At 43.9% G+C, this 14,684-nt stretch overlaps 1 protein-coding gene across 1 annotated transcript in view; it reads right to left on the bottom strand.

Annotated features, from left to right (window-relative positions):
- The window catches only part of GSS (glutathione synthetase), a 125,728-nt gene that overhangs the window by 96,424 nt on the left and 14,620 nt on the right, over window positions 1-14,684 (bottom strand). The window lies entirely within an intron of this gene.

The following is a 14,684-nucleotide window of genomic DNA, read 5'->3' as shown; positions in this document are numbered from 1 at the left end:
GAGACACTTAAAGGGAAACTATAGCATTATAGTTGCCCCCTCCCGCAGAACTGAAGGGGTTAATAACCCTTCAGTCCATTACCTGGGTCTAGCGTGGATGTCCCTCGTCGCTGGCGGGGAGGCCGAACGCGAATGCGCTGCATTAGGATCTCCCCATAGGAAAGCATTATACAATGCTTTCCTATGGGGATTCCGGTGATGCTAGAAGTCCTCATGCATAGTGTGAGGACGTCAAGTGTTGCTTAGACGACCAAAAGTCGTTTAAGAACCCAGAAGTCTCTCTAGTGGCTGTCTGGTAGACAGCCACTAGAGGAGGAGTTAACCATAGCAGTTTATAAAAACTGCAATAATTACCACTCAAGGGTTAAGGGTAATGGGAGTTGGCATCCAGACCACTTCAATTAGCTGAAGTGGTCTGGGTGTCTACAATGTCCCTTTAATGTGCCACTAAAATAAGCCTTGCTTATTTTGTATCTTTGTTTACAACTGTAAAATACACATAAAAATACACTGAAAAAATTAATTGACAAGCCCCGACTATGCAGAATTCTAGCCACTAGTACTGGGAGGAGTATTCACAGAGTGGTTTATGAGGTCACAACCCATTCAGACATCACACGTAATCAAGGGATTAGGAGGACAGCACATGGCAGTTTCACAGGATTTCTTTTCAAAGAACTTGTTCTTTTACAGGTGCACTGACATGCATGTGATTATGTGTCCAGTAACAAGAAGTAAGTATGTCATTGACATGCAAATCAAATGTTTTATTTTTTTGACATGCGTTTTTCTGTTATTCTGTCTCTCACTGTTAAAATACACCTACCATTAAAATTATAGACTGATCATTTCTTTGTCAATGGGCAAACGTTCAAAATCAGCAGGGGATCAAATACTTTTTTCCCCTCACCGTATAGTCATTTATTCATATTATATCCAGAATATTGGCAACATGAGTTATGAATCCAAAGATCTCTACCACCCTTTTTAGAGGTTTGGAAGCAACTAATACCACATGAGAGATCGCTTTATTCCCATAGAGACTGTATCCAAAAAAAGTGGTAGATTCATTCAGGCAAACTATGTGCAGTATTTTGTAGTATAGTTGTTTTAGCAACTAACTCAGTAAATATATTTCTCTCTAAGGGACTATTAGTTATCTAACATTATGAACATGGAATTATCAGTATTTTTCCAGCATATATACATTTTTTCAGTTACTATTTATTTAAGCTATATCACAGTATCTGATCTTTGAACATTGACTATCTGGTTGATAAATATAGGCGTTACACTCCAATTGTATATATTCACGATATGCAGTTGGGATCCACCTTTCTGTGGCTCTACGAATGATCTGATTGGATGATTGAACATCTGCCACTCCTCCTCTCTGGTTTGGCCTATTGTCCATCCCACACCTTTGGTTCCTCCTACACATACACGTCTCTCTCTAATTTGACTGGTAGATACTAGTACTATCTTGATTTTGAGTTTTGGCACTCCTAATGCTGACTCTGCCCCGATCTGCCTCCTTGACAGTCTCTGCAAATCCTATGGCAAAGCATTGTGATTGGCTCAGATTCTTCTTTTCCTTTTTGTGGATTTATTTGGTGATCCACATCATACAGAGATCAACGTATTGGTCACTTTATCAAGATCAAATAAACAATAAGATTGGGTTATACTTATGTGTGAAAATAAAGTGGAAAAAACAAAATCACTTACCTGTGACTCATGAGTGAGTTGTTAATCGAAAACCAGTCCCGTAAATTAATGCTAAACGATACCACCCCCCTTCCCGGTGCCCAACGTGAGACGCGGGTTGCTAGGCAACAAAAAACCGATGAGATCATAACGAAATCGGCATTATAAATAAGACTTCTACACCAAGTGAGTATATGCAGCTTATTAATCATACCAACAATTCAATTTCACTGTATCGGATTACATTTGTGTCATTCCAGGCAAAATGTTTCATTCAAGGCACAACTCTTCATTCACGGTTACATGTAGTGATCACCATCCCTTTCCGGTATCTATGGGTACTTCATAGTGTTTAGGTCCTTCATTTAGAGGTATACATGGATTTTCTTTCCATTAATATACTCACTTGGTTGAGAAATCTTATTTAGAACACCAATTTCCTTATGACCTCATTGGTTCTTTGTTTCATAGCAACCACGTCTAAGGTTGGTTAGCCACCAGGAGGTCACGTTTAGTATTCACTTACAGGACAGGTTTCCAAATTACCACTTACACATGGATCACAGGCAAGTAATTTTTTTCGCATATAAATATAACCCACTTTACCTGCAGGGACACAGAAACCATACGCTGTACGAAACACAATGCTCACACCACACAATAAGGAAAGGGCACATTTCAGCCTTCTATAAACTAATACGTCAACGCCATGAGGAGATCCTACCAAACTATACGACACCCTGGGACAAGGAACTGAACACACAGATACAAACAAAAGACTGGCACAAAATATTCAAAAACATCTTTCACACATCCAAGCAATAGCACACAGGAGGGTAATTACAAACGAGTAGCAAATGGCACTATACACCGACCCGCATCAATAGGTTCTTCCCAAACACACCGCTGGAGATGTAAACATATAGAGGGAACCACAGGTCACATATGGTGGCTATGCCCAACGATTCAAGACTACTGGACAAAGATAGCCGACCTCATACATATAATCACGGGGATCAAACTCCCTTGGGAACCCAGGGTCATGCTCTTTCTACTATACCCCCAACCCCTATCCAAACACCAACGCATCTTGATTTAAGAGTGAAAGAGTATGACAGTTCTTCCATTAGAGTAATGGAAGAACTGTCATACTCTTTCACTCTTAAATACAATGATATATTGCCACTTGGGAACCCTGGCGGGTGTTCCTTCAAAAGCAAAAACTGGCAGGTGGAAACCCCACCATCACCAGAGACCAGCTAGGGATTTCACGGACAAATTAGTTGGGAAAATCCACAGCGAACACACCATACACCACTAGCTGACACGTCCATGACTTGACCCGAGTCGCCACTCCAAGAGAGAAGCACAAACCTGATTCATCAGGAAGACACCGCACACACACATAGACAGGGTGACCCCTACGCGAGGGAAAGTGTTGGAACAACATCCACCCATACTTAACTACACCTAGACAACCTTGTTACGTCATGTTAAATTCTCACAACCCAGTGGGATAAAGCTACTATCATAATCTCTGTTAACTACAACTACTGATGTCAAACTTCTGTCTCATTGAATTGTTGTTTAATATATGCACCAAACGTTGTAATTTTATTATTGCTCAATAAAACTTTAAAAAAAAAAAAAAAAAAAAAGAGGAATGCAATTGAAACAATGAAGCCATGTCTCTGAAAACCACATAGATATGAAGCGTAATGAACAGGTCATTTTGATACACAGAACAGGTCATATCAGGATGCATGTAATGGTACATAGTTGAATTTTCTTTTCTCACTAAGCAACATTCCCTATACAGCAAGCAATGCCACAGAATTTGCTAAATGTAGTTTAAAAAATAAAATATTTGGGGGGCGTGGCCTGACCGCTTGAGGAGACGGACGTGTAGGCGATCAGCTCCCGGAAAGAGCCCGCATAATATAGCTATTAGACGAGCACATAACGAAAATTAACCAACAAATACATTACTGGATATCACGGAGAGGAAGATGGCACAACGCACGGCAAAAAAAACGAAGCTGAAACAAGCAGAATTACAAGTCACGGCCTTATCACCGACGACACGCCGTGCACAAGATGGCGCTGGTAGGCCCACATCACCGGCCTCGAGTTCTGGGAGAAGTGATGAAACCACTATATCGCTCACAACAGCACCGGCTACCGACTCCTCAATTAAGAAAATGCTTGCGGAATTACAAGCTTCTCTGCGTTCCGATTTTGCGAATTTGGCCAAAGAGATCAGAATGGAGGTGAAAGCCCTCGGCGAACGCACAGAGTGTTTGGAATCAAAAACAGAGGAGATAATTACTGCACATAATAATGTGGCCTCCGCCTGTGAAACGCTAGAAACTAAACTGACCTCTGTGCTTGTGAAATTGGCTAACCACGAAGACAGAGACCGACGGAATAATGTTCGAATTCGCGGCATCCCTGAGGAGATCGCCCCTGCGGATCTGGGGAAATATGCGACAGAACTCTTTCAGGAAATACTCCCGGAGGTCCCGATATCTGAACTCTTGCTGGACAGGATTCATAGACTGCCTAAGCCTAAGCATCTACCAGTATCCATCCCTCGAGACGTCATCACTAGGCTTCATTACTATACGACGAAGGAAAATCTCATGCAAACAGCAAAGAAAATGCAAACGCTGCCTGGGATATATAGCAAACTTCAAATATTCACTGATCTGTCGGCGGCTACTTTGGCTACACGGAGGTCCTTCAGTCGCATTACTAAAGCACTACGAGCAGCGGACATTCCGTATAAGTGGGGTTTCCCCACGAAGCTTATAATCCGACGGAACGGCACAGAACATCACTTACCCTCACCAGAAGACGGGGACAAGCTACTGTCCGGATGGGGTCTGCCCGTGGAAGCGAATAACAGCGAACCGGCCTCCCAACGCTACTTTACCAGATCACCGATGAAACTGACCCAGAACTGGCAAACTGTCGCCACAGCTAAGTGACTGCAATGCTCACCCTCTCTAGGTTTCTTTTAACCTGGCTATAGTCAGGGTATACTGGTAACCCGTATAAAGCCGATTTTCAACCTCCACCCAATACCTAATTATTCCTATTGATGACAGGATTGTTATGCTTATGGTGGACAGACAGGTTGGCTTGCTGGGGGGGCTCCTAATCTCAGGCCCCACCATCAAGTCACGAGTCTCACAAACCTCATAGGGTGGACAAATGCAAATGTCTTTCATATGCCATAAAAGCAAAGTATATGTAACCTTTCAGTATCATTCCCTAGAGGTAAAATAGGGTCTCTCTCCCCCCAAATGGGCTTTTTTTTTTGCCTATTAACCAAGTCATGGTTAAGTCTCAATTTGGAGACACTTTTCTTGTATATATTTGGTTGTTTAATTCCTGTTTCCCCCTGTTATTTAATCCCCCCCTGGTGCTTTTGAAGGAACGTAATAAGAGTGCTTATTCTAGCTTTAATACTGGTCTGAAGTCGAATGCTCACACTAACCGCATCGCAGTACCGCATTGATAAGCATGGACTTATCCTTCCAATTAGTAAAGAAAATAGGTGATAGGGAAGGGAGGTTTCTCATATTACAATGTGTAATTAATAATGCACAATTCACCCTGGTTAATATATATGGTCCTCACACAGACCAACGGGTCTTCTTAGAGAAAATTCTCACCTTATCCATTGCACATAAGTTTGGCGAGCTTATCATAGGAGGAGATACAAACTTTCTCCTTGACCCAACTTTAGACACCACTTCTACTGACAAAGTCAAAAAATCTACAGCCACACAAAGGATACGCTCTGCAAAAATTATAGGAGATACGCTTTTAGAGCATGGGTTCCTGGACATATGGAGGGCACTCAACCCATTAGACAAGGACTATACGTACCACTCTCTTAGCCATACATCATACTCACGTATAGACCGATTTTTAATCCCCAAATCACAGACTCTACAAATAATGAAAGTGGGTATAGGAGACATTACGTGGTCTGATCATGCCCCAATTTCGCTGACGACCAAGATGCAACACCCGGTAACTGGCAAACACACTTGGAGGCTTAATGATACTCTTTTGACAGACTATACTTTAATACCACAACTCACGGCAGAATTGGAAGCATATTTCTCTCTTAATAATACAGGGGAGGTGGGAATAGAAACCCTATGGCAAGCACACAAGGCAGTACTTAGAGGCCAACTCATCAAACACGCTAGTTATAATAAAAAACAACGCCTTGCCACATACACAAAGATTCTGACCGACTTAGCCACGCTCACGCACGCCAACAAGAGATCTCCCTCATATGACACCACAACAAAAATACTCCAACTCCAGTCACGTTTGAAGGATATGGACCTAGCTAAGACTACATATTTCCTTACCAGAATGAAACATAAATTCTTCAAAGATGGGAACAGAGCTGGCAAAATCTTGGCATCCCAACTCAAAGTCATCGTCTAAGATTGCCTTTCTCCAATCAGAAAAGGGACACAAGATTACTAACCCGCAGGAAATAGTGGAAGAGTTAGGCACATATTATAGCAAACTATACAACCTAGCTGAAGATAGGGACCTCCACACGCCACAACAAACTGACATTGATGACTTTTTACGAGATGTTCAGTTACCGACCCTTACACTGACAGAAAGACAACAACTGATTGAACCCTTCACGATTCCAGAGGTTTTACAAACCATAACACAATTACCGAAGCATAAATCACCCGGTCCAGACGGGTTCACTAACCTATATTATTACACGTTCCGATATATATTAGCTCCTTATTTGACAGACTTATTCAATCACTGCTTTACTACAGGCAACATGCCCAAAGACATGTTGAAAGCTCACATTTCTACGTTACCGAAGCCGGGCAAACCCCCTACACGCTGCCCTAATTTTCGGCCCATATCTCTCCTGAATTGCGATACCAAGCTATATGCCAAACTTATAGCAAATAGGCTAGCAAAGATAATACCTCGTATTGTGCATAATGATCAGTCAGGTTTTGTTCAAGGCAGACAAGGCTGTGACAACACTAGAAAGATCCTAAACATACTATCCCATATAGAAAAACACGGTTCAGAGAGTCTGTTTCTGGCCTTAGATGCTGAAAAGGCGTTTGATCGACTTAACTGGGCCTACATGTCGACAGTCCTCTCCAAGTACGGCTTTCCACCTGAACTAATACAAGGTATCTTTGCACTATATGGTACTCCAGTTGCGCAAGTCTCTAACTCAGGCTTTATCTCACATCCTTTTAATCTTACCAATGGAACGCGGCAAGGATGCCCGTTATCTCCAATCTTATTCATACTCTCCTTAGAACCTCTAGCCCATAAAATAAGGCATGATCCCTTGATCACAGGTATACAGATCCACTCAAATGAATACCGACTAGCGATGTTCGCAGATGACATCTTGTTATCTCTTAGCAACCCGGAGAAGTCACTACCGAAACTTTTAAACATCCAAGACTCATATGGGCGAGTATCTTATTACAGACTTAATAAAACTAAAACACAAGCGCTTGCATTCAACATTTCGGCGCACAGAGCTAAAACACTACGAACCTCTTATCAGTTTGACTGAAGGCAACACTACATTACATATCTGGGAGTAAAGCTAGCTCTACACAAACAAAGAATGATAACTCTTAATTATGCCACCATGCCGAACATATGTAATTCCATCTTCCAGAAATGGCGAGAGGTGCGCTTGTCTTGGTTAGGGAGATTGAATACAATCAAAATGGTAGTATTACCAAAACTTTTATATGTCTTCAGGATGCTACATTTACAAGTTCCTGTACAATTGCTCAAAACCATACAATCCACACTAAACAAATTCGTATGGGGTGGCATGAAACCAAGATTGCCGGTATCACTCCTACATTTGCCCACGGCTGAAGGGGGATTAGGTTTTCCGAAAGTGCTGTCTTATTACAAAGCAGCTATCCTTGAGTCAGCCATCAGACTACATGCTCCGACAAACACCTTTCAATGGGTGGACATGGAGCAAACCATTACATACCCACATAGTCTAACGAATATTCTATGGTCACCAAAAGTATATCGACCAAACACAAACATACTATACCCTACTTCTGCGCTTACCTTGAAAGTATGGGATGCCACCCGATCCAGTCGATTAATGGAGAACAACTTTTGTGCCCAGGCTCCTCTGGACACCTTAGAAATTATATCTCCATGGCTCTCTTTAAAAACATGGACTGCTTTGGGAGTACAAAAGATTAATGACCTCTGCTCTCGATCAAAGATCCTACCCTTCCCTGAAATACAACAGAAATACAACCTACCCAACTCATTTGTGTTTCCATACCTTCAATTGAAGAGCATTATACATACCAAAGTCACGTTCCAGTCAGACGAGTATACACCAGGGAAGGACCCAGTCATACTACTCCACAACAGGTGCCTCTCGGCCCCAACTAAACCCAAGGCCTTATCCCTTTGTTACCAGAGCCTCTTAAACAAAGCCCCACCTAGCTCTTTTAACTATGTGACACAGTGGGAGAAGGAAGGAATCCCCAAGCTCACTGATGAACAATGGCTGACAGCATTAACTGCGCTACGAGGCACCACGTCTTGCTTCTCCCATGTGGAGGCCCACAAGAAAGTAATCTTCCGATGGTATCTCACACCACACAAGTTACATAAAATGTACCCAAATGTAGACCCCAAATGCTGGAGATGTGGTACTGAGGAGGGACACATGACCCACATATGGTGGGAATGTGAAGGGATTAGACCCCTTTGGTTGCAAGTGCAAACGTTACTACAAGAAGAAACCGCATCAACCCACCCTTTAACAATGATGATGGGCATCTTCCTGCTATTCCCTCTTTCGTGGGGAAAGAATCTTAAGAAAATCGCTACTCTGATTATATTGGCAGCCAGAAGTCTTTTAACATTACACTGGAAGTCCAAATATTGTCCATCTAAAAAAGAACTCACTGACAAAATATACCAATATTATAGGTATGAAGCTCTCTCTTCAGACTCTCACGACCAGTCACAGACGATAAGGGCCCTTTGGACCCCATGGTTGAAGAGACACTACCCCAATAAATGTCTTGGAGGTGAGAAGCCGACTAATATAAGTAATGAGATCAATACGTAGTGAAATTACCTATACTACAGTTCGATTCTACCCTCCCAGATGTCACGCTTTCATCAGAATGATTAGGGACCATTGAAAGCGCAAATTCGCTCAGAGAAATACTTTATGGAACAGATATATGGCTTACACACATAGATCAGACTTGATTCAATACATATACAGTTGGAAGGCACTCTTACCGTTCAGTTTAGTACAAATATTCTTGTTCCCCCCCCTCCCAGTTCTATACTTTCCCCTGCCTCGCCCTTTAAAACATAGCATTGGCTTGGCTATCTTGACCGACACCTCAGCTTAAAGCTGGCACCAACCAACTTACAAAGTCTATCAACCGAACCGCCACTAGTGAATTTCACAACTCAGATAGAACCCATAGATATCTTTTTCCCCCCACATTTATAAAACGGTAGAAAAAGCGAAGCAAAAGACACACAGGGGTTGACACGGTTTGTTATAAGACACGGCTTATGACCAACTTAGATCACATATGATATAGCTCTAATAATTGAAGTTGTTTGCACATGAGAGGTTGTAGGAAGCTAATTAATAATTTTTGGAAAGTGATTAAATGGATAATGATAAATAAAGCCGGATAACAACGTATAGTAAGGTGTTTAATACATTGCAGATATTGAGATGGGCCCGTGTGTATTGATTCGTGTTTATTCATGTTGGTGTGTTTATACGTGTATGTGTACTTGTATGCTTCTAGATAGTCAGAACATTGTCAAATAATCTGACTTGACTGTATACCCTCTCCCTTTTTCCTTTCTGTATCCCCCAAGTATCTTTTGTGAAAAAAATAAAAATCTTATATTTTAAAAAATAAAGTATTTGAAAAAATAAATAAATATAACACGCTTTTAGGATTTATTTTCTCTCAATAAAGGTCTTAAAGTGGCTGAAACATCAGACTTTGTATAAATGGAATCTCCAAATAAATCCACAAAAAAAAAAAAAAAGACCTGCTACTTATTTGTTTCAGATGTGTCTAAAATGGCCACCGAACAGGAAACACAGCAAAAGCTACACAGCACAGAGACACAGGAGTGGCTTAAATCCTTTAACGACAGGTTTGAGTCAATATGTCAGCAATTCTGGTACCGACTAGCCAATAAATCTCGGGTAATGTCAACCCCTGCTGCCTCACAGCCCCATCAGGACACCATCATAGCCAGTCACCCACCTAAACCAGCAAAATCCCCACAGCATAGCACACGTCCTCCCCGCACCTCAAGCAACACAACTGGGTGTTAAAGCAGGTCACCTTGCCTGCTCTTCTTCCAAGCTGGAGGCCCATAGGGAAACTACTCCCCACCGCCGTCCATACACCCAGGGGTCTATTCACAATTCGGATGTCCCTAGGGCCCATGATCCTGATGATGGGATCAATGGACTTCAGGACAGGGCTTCCACAAAGGCCTTGGGCCGAAGACGCAAGGTACAGAGACCTCGCAACTTCACCACCTGGCAGCAAACAACGGTGCCCAGATCGCACAGAACTGGAAGCTGGAAAGGCAAAGTGAGAGGACAAGAATCTTATCACCCATGGCACGGACTGTCTAACCAACTGAAAGGGAAACCGCACAAGGGAATTGGCTGAACGCCCGGCAGGCACAAGGGGACATGGACTAGCTGGACTCCAGCGGCACCTGCACACACAAATCACTAAATAAGCCTGTTTTAATGTTGGCTTTTGGCCTGTTGCCTTTTCTCTTCGTTAACATAAGCTATGACGCTCCCAAGACAATAAGTCACCCCCCTCCTAGCGAAGCTAAGTACCGCAGCCACCGGCCTGTACTTAATAACCCGAGCTGGTCTGGTACTCTCACAGGCCTCAGTGGTATAATACAAAACTGCCTGCTCTATGACAAGCTCATACCCCTGATAGCTCCATAGCCTAATCGTACATAGAGTACATTGCGAGGCATGCGAACCACGCGTCTGATTTATAATAGGTTCAGAAATGGGTAACAAATTGCTTCTCTTGGATATATTGGTTGATTTGACACATGCATATCGTATTTTAGTGGAAACGTCTGTAAAAATTGCCTATCTTGTATATCCTATGATACGCCACCCTAGCAATTCAAACCTGATACTCCATGAAGCAAACCTCTTAAAGTGCATATTTTGAATCTATCCCGATAAACCACGTCTCTAGCGTGTAAACTCTATAGCAGGTGTATCCTGCATATCTAACAAGTCCTCCTTCATATAAAAGTGGTTGTCTATTCAGTGACCTTATCTACGTATCCTACATGTTCCTTGATAAGGCTTTATGCTTCTCTCGCAATGTTGATGATATATAATGAAAATGTCACATAAGTTTTAATGCATGTTATGTATAATCTATACTAGGCATGTGCATGGGGAAAATTTTCGGTTCGGTTCGGCATTCCGAAATTCGGGATTTTCGCAATTCGGCAATTCAACACTTCGGCTACTTCGACAATTCGGAATTTCGGGACTTCTTTTGCAGCTGCTTAGTAGATAACTCCCTAATTCCCACGGTATTAGGGAGTTATCTACCAAAAAGCTGAAAGACCTAAATTGGTCTTTCAGACAAATTTACTAATACTAAGTAAAAATGACTTAGTATTAGTAAATTTTGCCCCTACTCGCTACACCGCGAGTTGGGGCATGTCTAGTAAATAGTGAGCAGCCTGTGGCTGCTCACTGTTTAAAAAAAATAAAAATAAAAATAGACCTATTGCCCCCCCCCGGCCCCCACCCCTGAGCGGCGGGTGGGGGCCCTAAAGTAAAATGATGGGGGGGACACCTAATGTCCTCCCCCCTGGCCCCCACCCCTGAGTGGCGGATGGGGGCCCTAAATTGAAATAAGGGGGGGGACCTAATGTCCTCCCCCCTGGCCCCCACTCCTGAGCAGTGGGTGGGGGCCCTAAATACTAAAAGGGGGGGGACCTAAGGTCCTCCCCCCTGGCCCCCACCTCTCAGCGGTGGGTGGGGGCCCTAAATACTAATAAGGGGGGGAATCTAATGTCCTCTTCCCTGGCCCTCACCCCTGAGCGGCAGGTGGGGGCCCTAAATACCAATAGGGGGGGGGCCTATTGTCCTCCCCCCCGGCCCCCACCCCTGAGCGGCGGGTGGAGGCCCTAAAAAAAATGTCGTGTCCCCCCCAGGTGACTAGGGGTCCCCAAACCCCTAGTCACCCCCTTCCCACCCCCAAAAAATGTATCCCCCTACCTACCCCCCTCACCCTAAAAATAATGAGGGGGGGACCTTTAACTAAGAACCTGTAAAAAAAAAAAAAAAAACTTACCATTCGATGTTTTCTTTCTTCTAAAATCTTCTTTTTTCAGCCCCAAAAAAGGCCAAATAAAAAAACATAATAACCGGCGCAATAAAAAAAAAAAAAAAAAAAAACGAGCGCAAAAAAAACCAAACAATACTTTTTCACCCATGGAGGGCTCCGCGCAGACTGAGCTCTAAAGCCTTGCCCCGACTAAACTAAAGCCTTGCCCCGCCCTGCAATTAGGCTCAGAGCACTCTGGTGGGTTTAAGTCATCCAATCAGAGTGCTTTGACAGGTAAATGAAGAGACTGACAGGTAAGTCTCTACATTTACCTGTCACAGCACTCTGATTGGTTGGTTTGAAATCCACCAATCAGAGTGCTCTGTGTCATTGTACACAGCGTGGGAAAGTTCTTTGGAATTTTCCCACGCTCTGTAATTTGACTCATAACTCTGATTGGTGGATTAAGTAACCAATCAGAGTTATGAGTCAAATTACAGAGCGTGGGAAAATTCCAAAGAACTTTCCCACGCTGTGTAAAATGACACAGAGCACTCTGATTGGTGGATTTCAAACCAACCAATCAGAGTGCTGTGACAGGTAAATGTAGAGACTTACCTGTCAGTCTCTTCATTTACCTGTCAGAGCACTCTGATTGGATGACTTAAACCCACCAGAGTGCTCTGAGCCTAATTGCAGGGCGGGGCAAGGCTTTATAAGCCTTCCCCCGCCCTGCAGAGGTCAATCTGCGCGGAGTCCTCCATGGGTGATGAAGGATTATTATTATTTATTTTTTATTTATTTTTTATTTTATTGCGTCGGTTATTATGGTTTTTTTTAGGGCTGAAAAAAGAAGATTTTAGAAGAAAGAAAACATTGAATGGTAAGTTGTTTTTTGTTTTTTACAGGTTCTTAGTCAAAACTCCCCCCTCATTATTTTTAGGGTGAGGGGGGTAGGTAGGGGGATCATTTTTTTGGGGGGTGGGAGGGGGATGGGGTGACTAGGGGTTTGGCGACCCCTAGTCACCAGGGGGGGGGACTTTTTTTTGGGGGGGCCCCCACCCGCCGCTCAGGGATGGGGGCCGGGGGGAGGACAATAGGTCCCCCCCTATTGGTATTTAGGGCCCCCACCCACCGCTCAGGGGTGGGTGCCAAGAGGGAGGACATTAGCCCCCCTCCCCTTATTTTATTGTAGGGCCCCCACCCTCCGCTCAGGGGTGGGGGTCAGGGGGGAGGACATTAGGTCCCCCCCCTATTAGTATTTAGGGCCCCCACCCACCGCTCAGGGGTGGGGGCCAGGGGGGAGGACATTAGGTCCCCCCCCTATTAGTATTTAGGGCCCCCACCCACCGCTCAGGGGTGGGGGCCAGGGGGGAGGACATTAGGTCCCCCCCTATTAGTATTTAGGGCCCCCATCCACCGCTCAGGGGTGGGGGCCAGGGTGGAGGACATTAGGTCCCCCCCCTTATTATAATTCAGGGCCCCCACCCACCGCTCAGGGGTAGGGGCCAGGGGGGAGGACATTAGGTCCCCCCCTATTCTGATTTAGGGCCCCACCCGCCACTCAGGGGTAGGGGCCCGGGGGGAGGAAAATAGGTCCCCGCCCATTATTTTAAATTAGGGCCTTTTAGTAGATAGCTCCCTAATACCGTGGGAATTAGGGAGTTATCTACTTATTCATTTCTGTCATTACATGACTGGCCAAGTAACTTACGTTTTATATGAATGTATGTTACTTGATTGTTGTAAGTGTTGCAAATGCTTACAGCTGAATCCTGGCTATGTTTGTATACTTTTTATTTAAAATTGTATACAATGTAACATTCTTCTTTCACTGGGTAAGTATATTAATACTTAGGCAATACTGTGCTTCAGAACTTCTGCACTTTGACACTTCGGAACTTCGGCAATTCGTAAGTGCCCGAAATTCGTCCGAATTCAAATTCAGACCGAAACGAATTGCACATGTCTCATCTATACCACAATAAAAACAAAGATTGAGGTGTGTGGCCGACTGCCGAGAGAAACAGACGTGAATGTGTGGAGCTCCGTACCGGCATAAACTAAAGTAAGCACTTACCCGACAACCGGCTCCCGAAATCGGCCACACACACACGCCACCCGCACAGAGACACAAATGGGGCGAAAAAATAAAAAAAGTCGCCAGCCAGAGACACCCAAAATGTCCGATATTAGGCTATCATTTTCAAGGCCTACTCCACAGGCAGCCGCCAAGATGGCGGCCGCAGTCAGCAGTGAGGAGGATTCCCAAGATGAAAGGGAAAGCCTTACTTCACCCACAGCAGAGTCTGAACCCCCATGCCCTGACACAGAATCAGAGGCAGAATCATCCCCTGTCACAAAAAGAGACATTAGGGACCTCTTACAAGAAATGAGAGAGGTGTGGAAGGCTGATATACTAAGCACACAGAAAGAGGTGGGGGACATCCAGCAAAGGCTCACAGCACTGGAAACTAGAGAAAGAGCAAGAGACCAGCAGACACAAAACTCCCAAGACACAATGCTGACCCTCTCCTCACAGGTCCAGAAACTCACTCGGACTATCAC

This window comes from Pelobates fuscus, chromosome 5 (assembly GCF_036172605.1).
Source record: "Pelobates fuscus isolate aPelFus1 chromosome 5, aPelFus1.pri, whole genome shotgun sequence".
Classification (NCBI taxonomy): Eukaryota; Metazoa; Chordata; class Amphibia; order Anura; family Pelobatidae; genus Pelobates; species Pelobates fuscus.
Note: the sequence above shows the minus strand (reverse complement) of the source record. Positions and strands in the feature narration are given on the sequence as shown.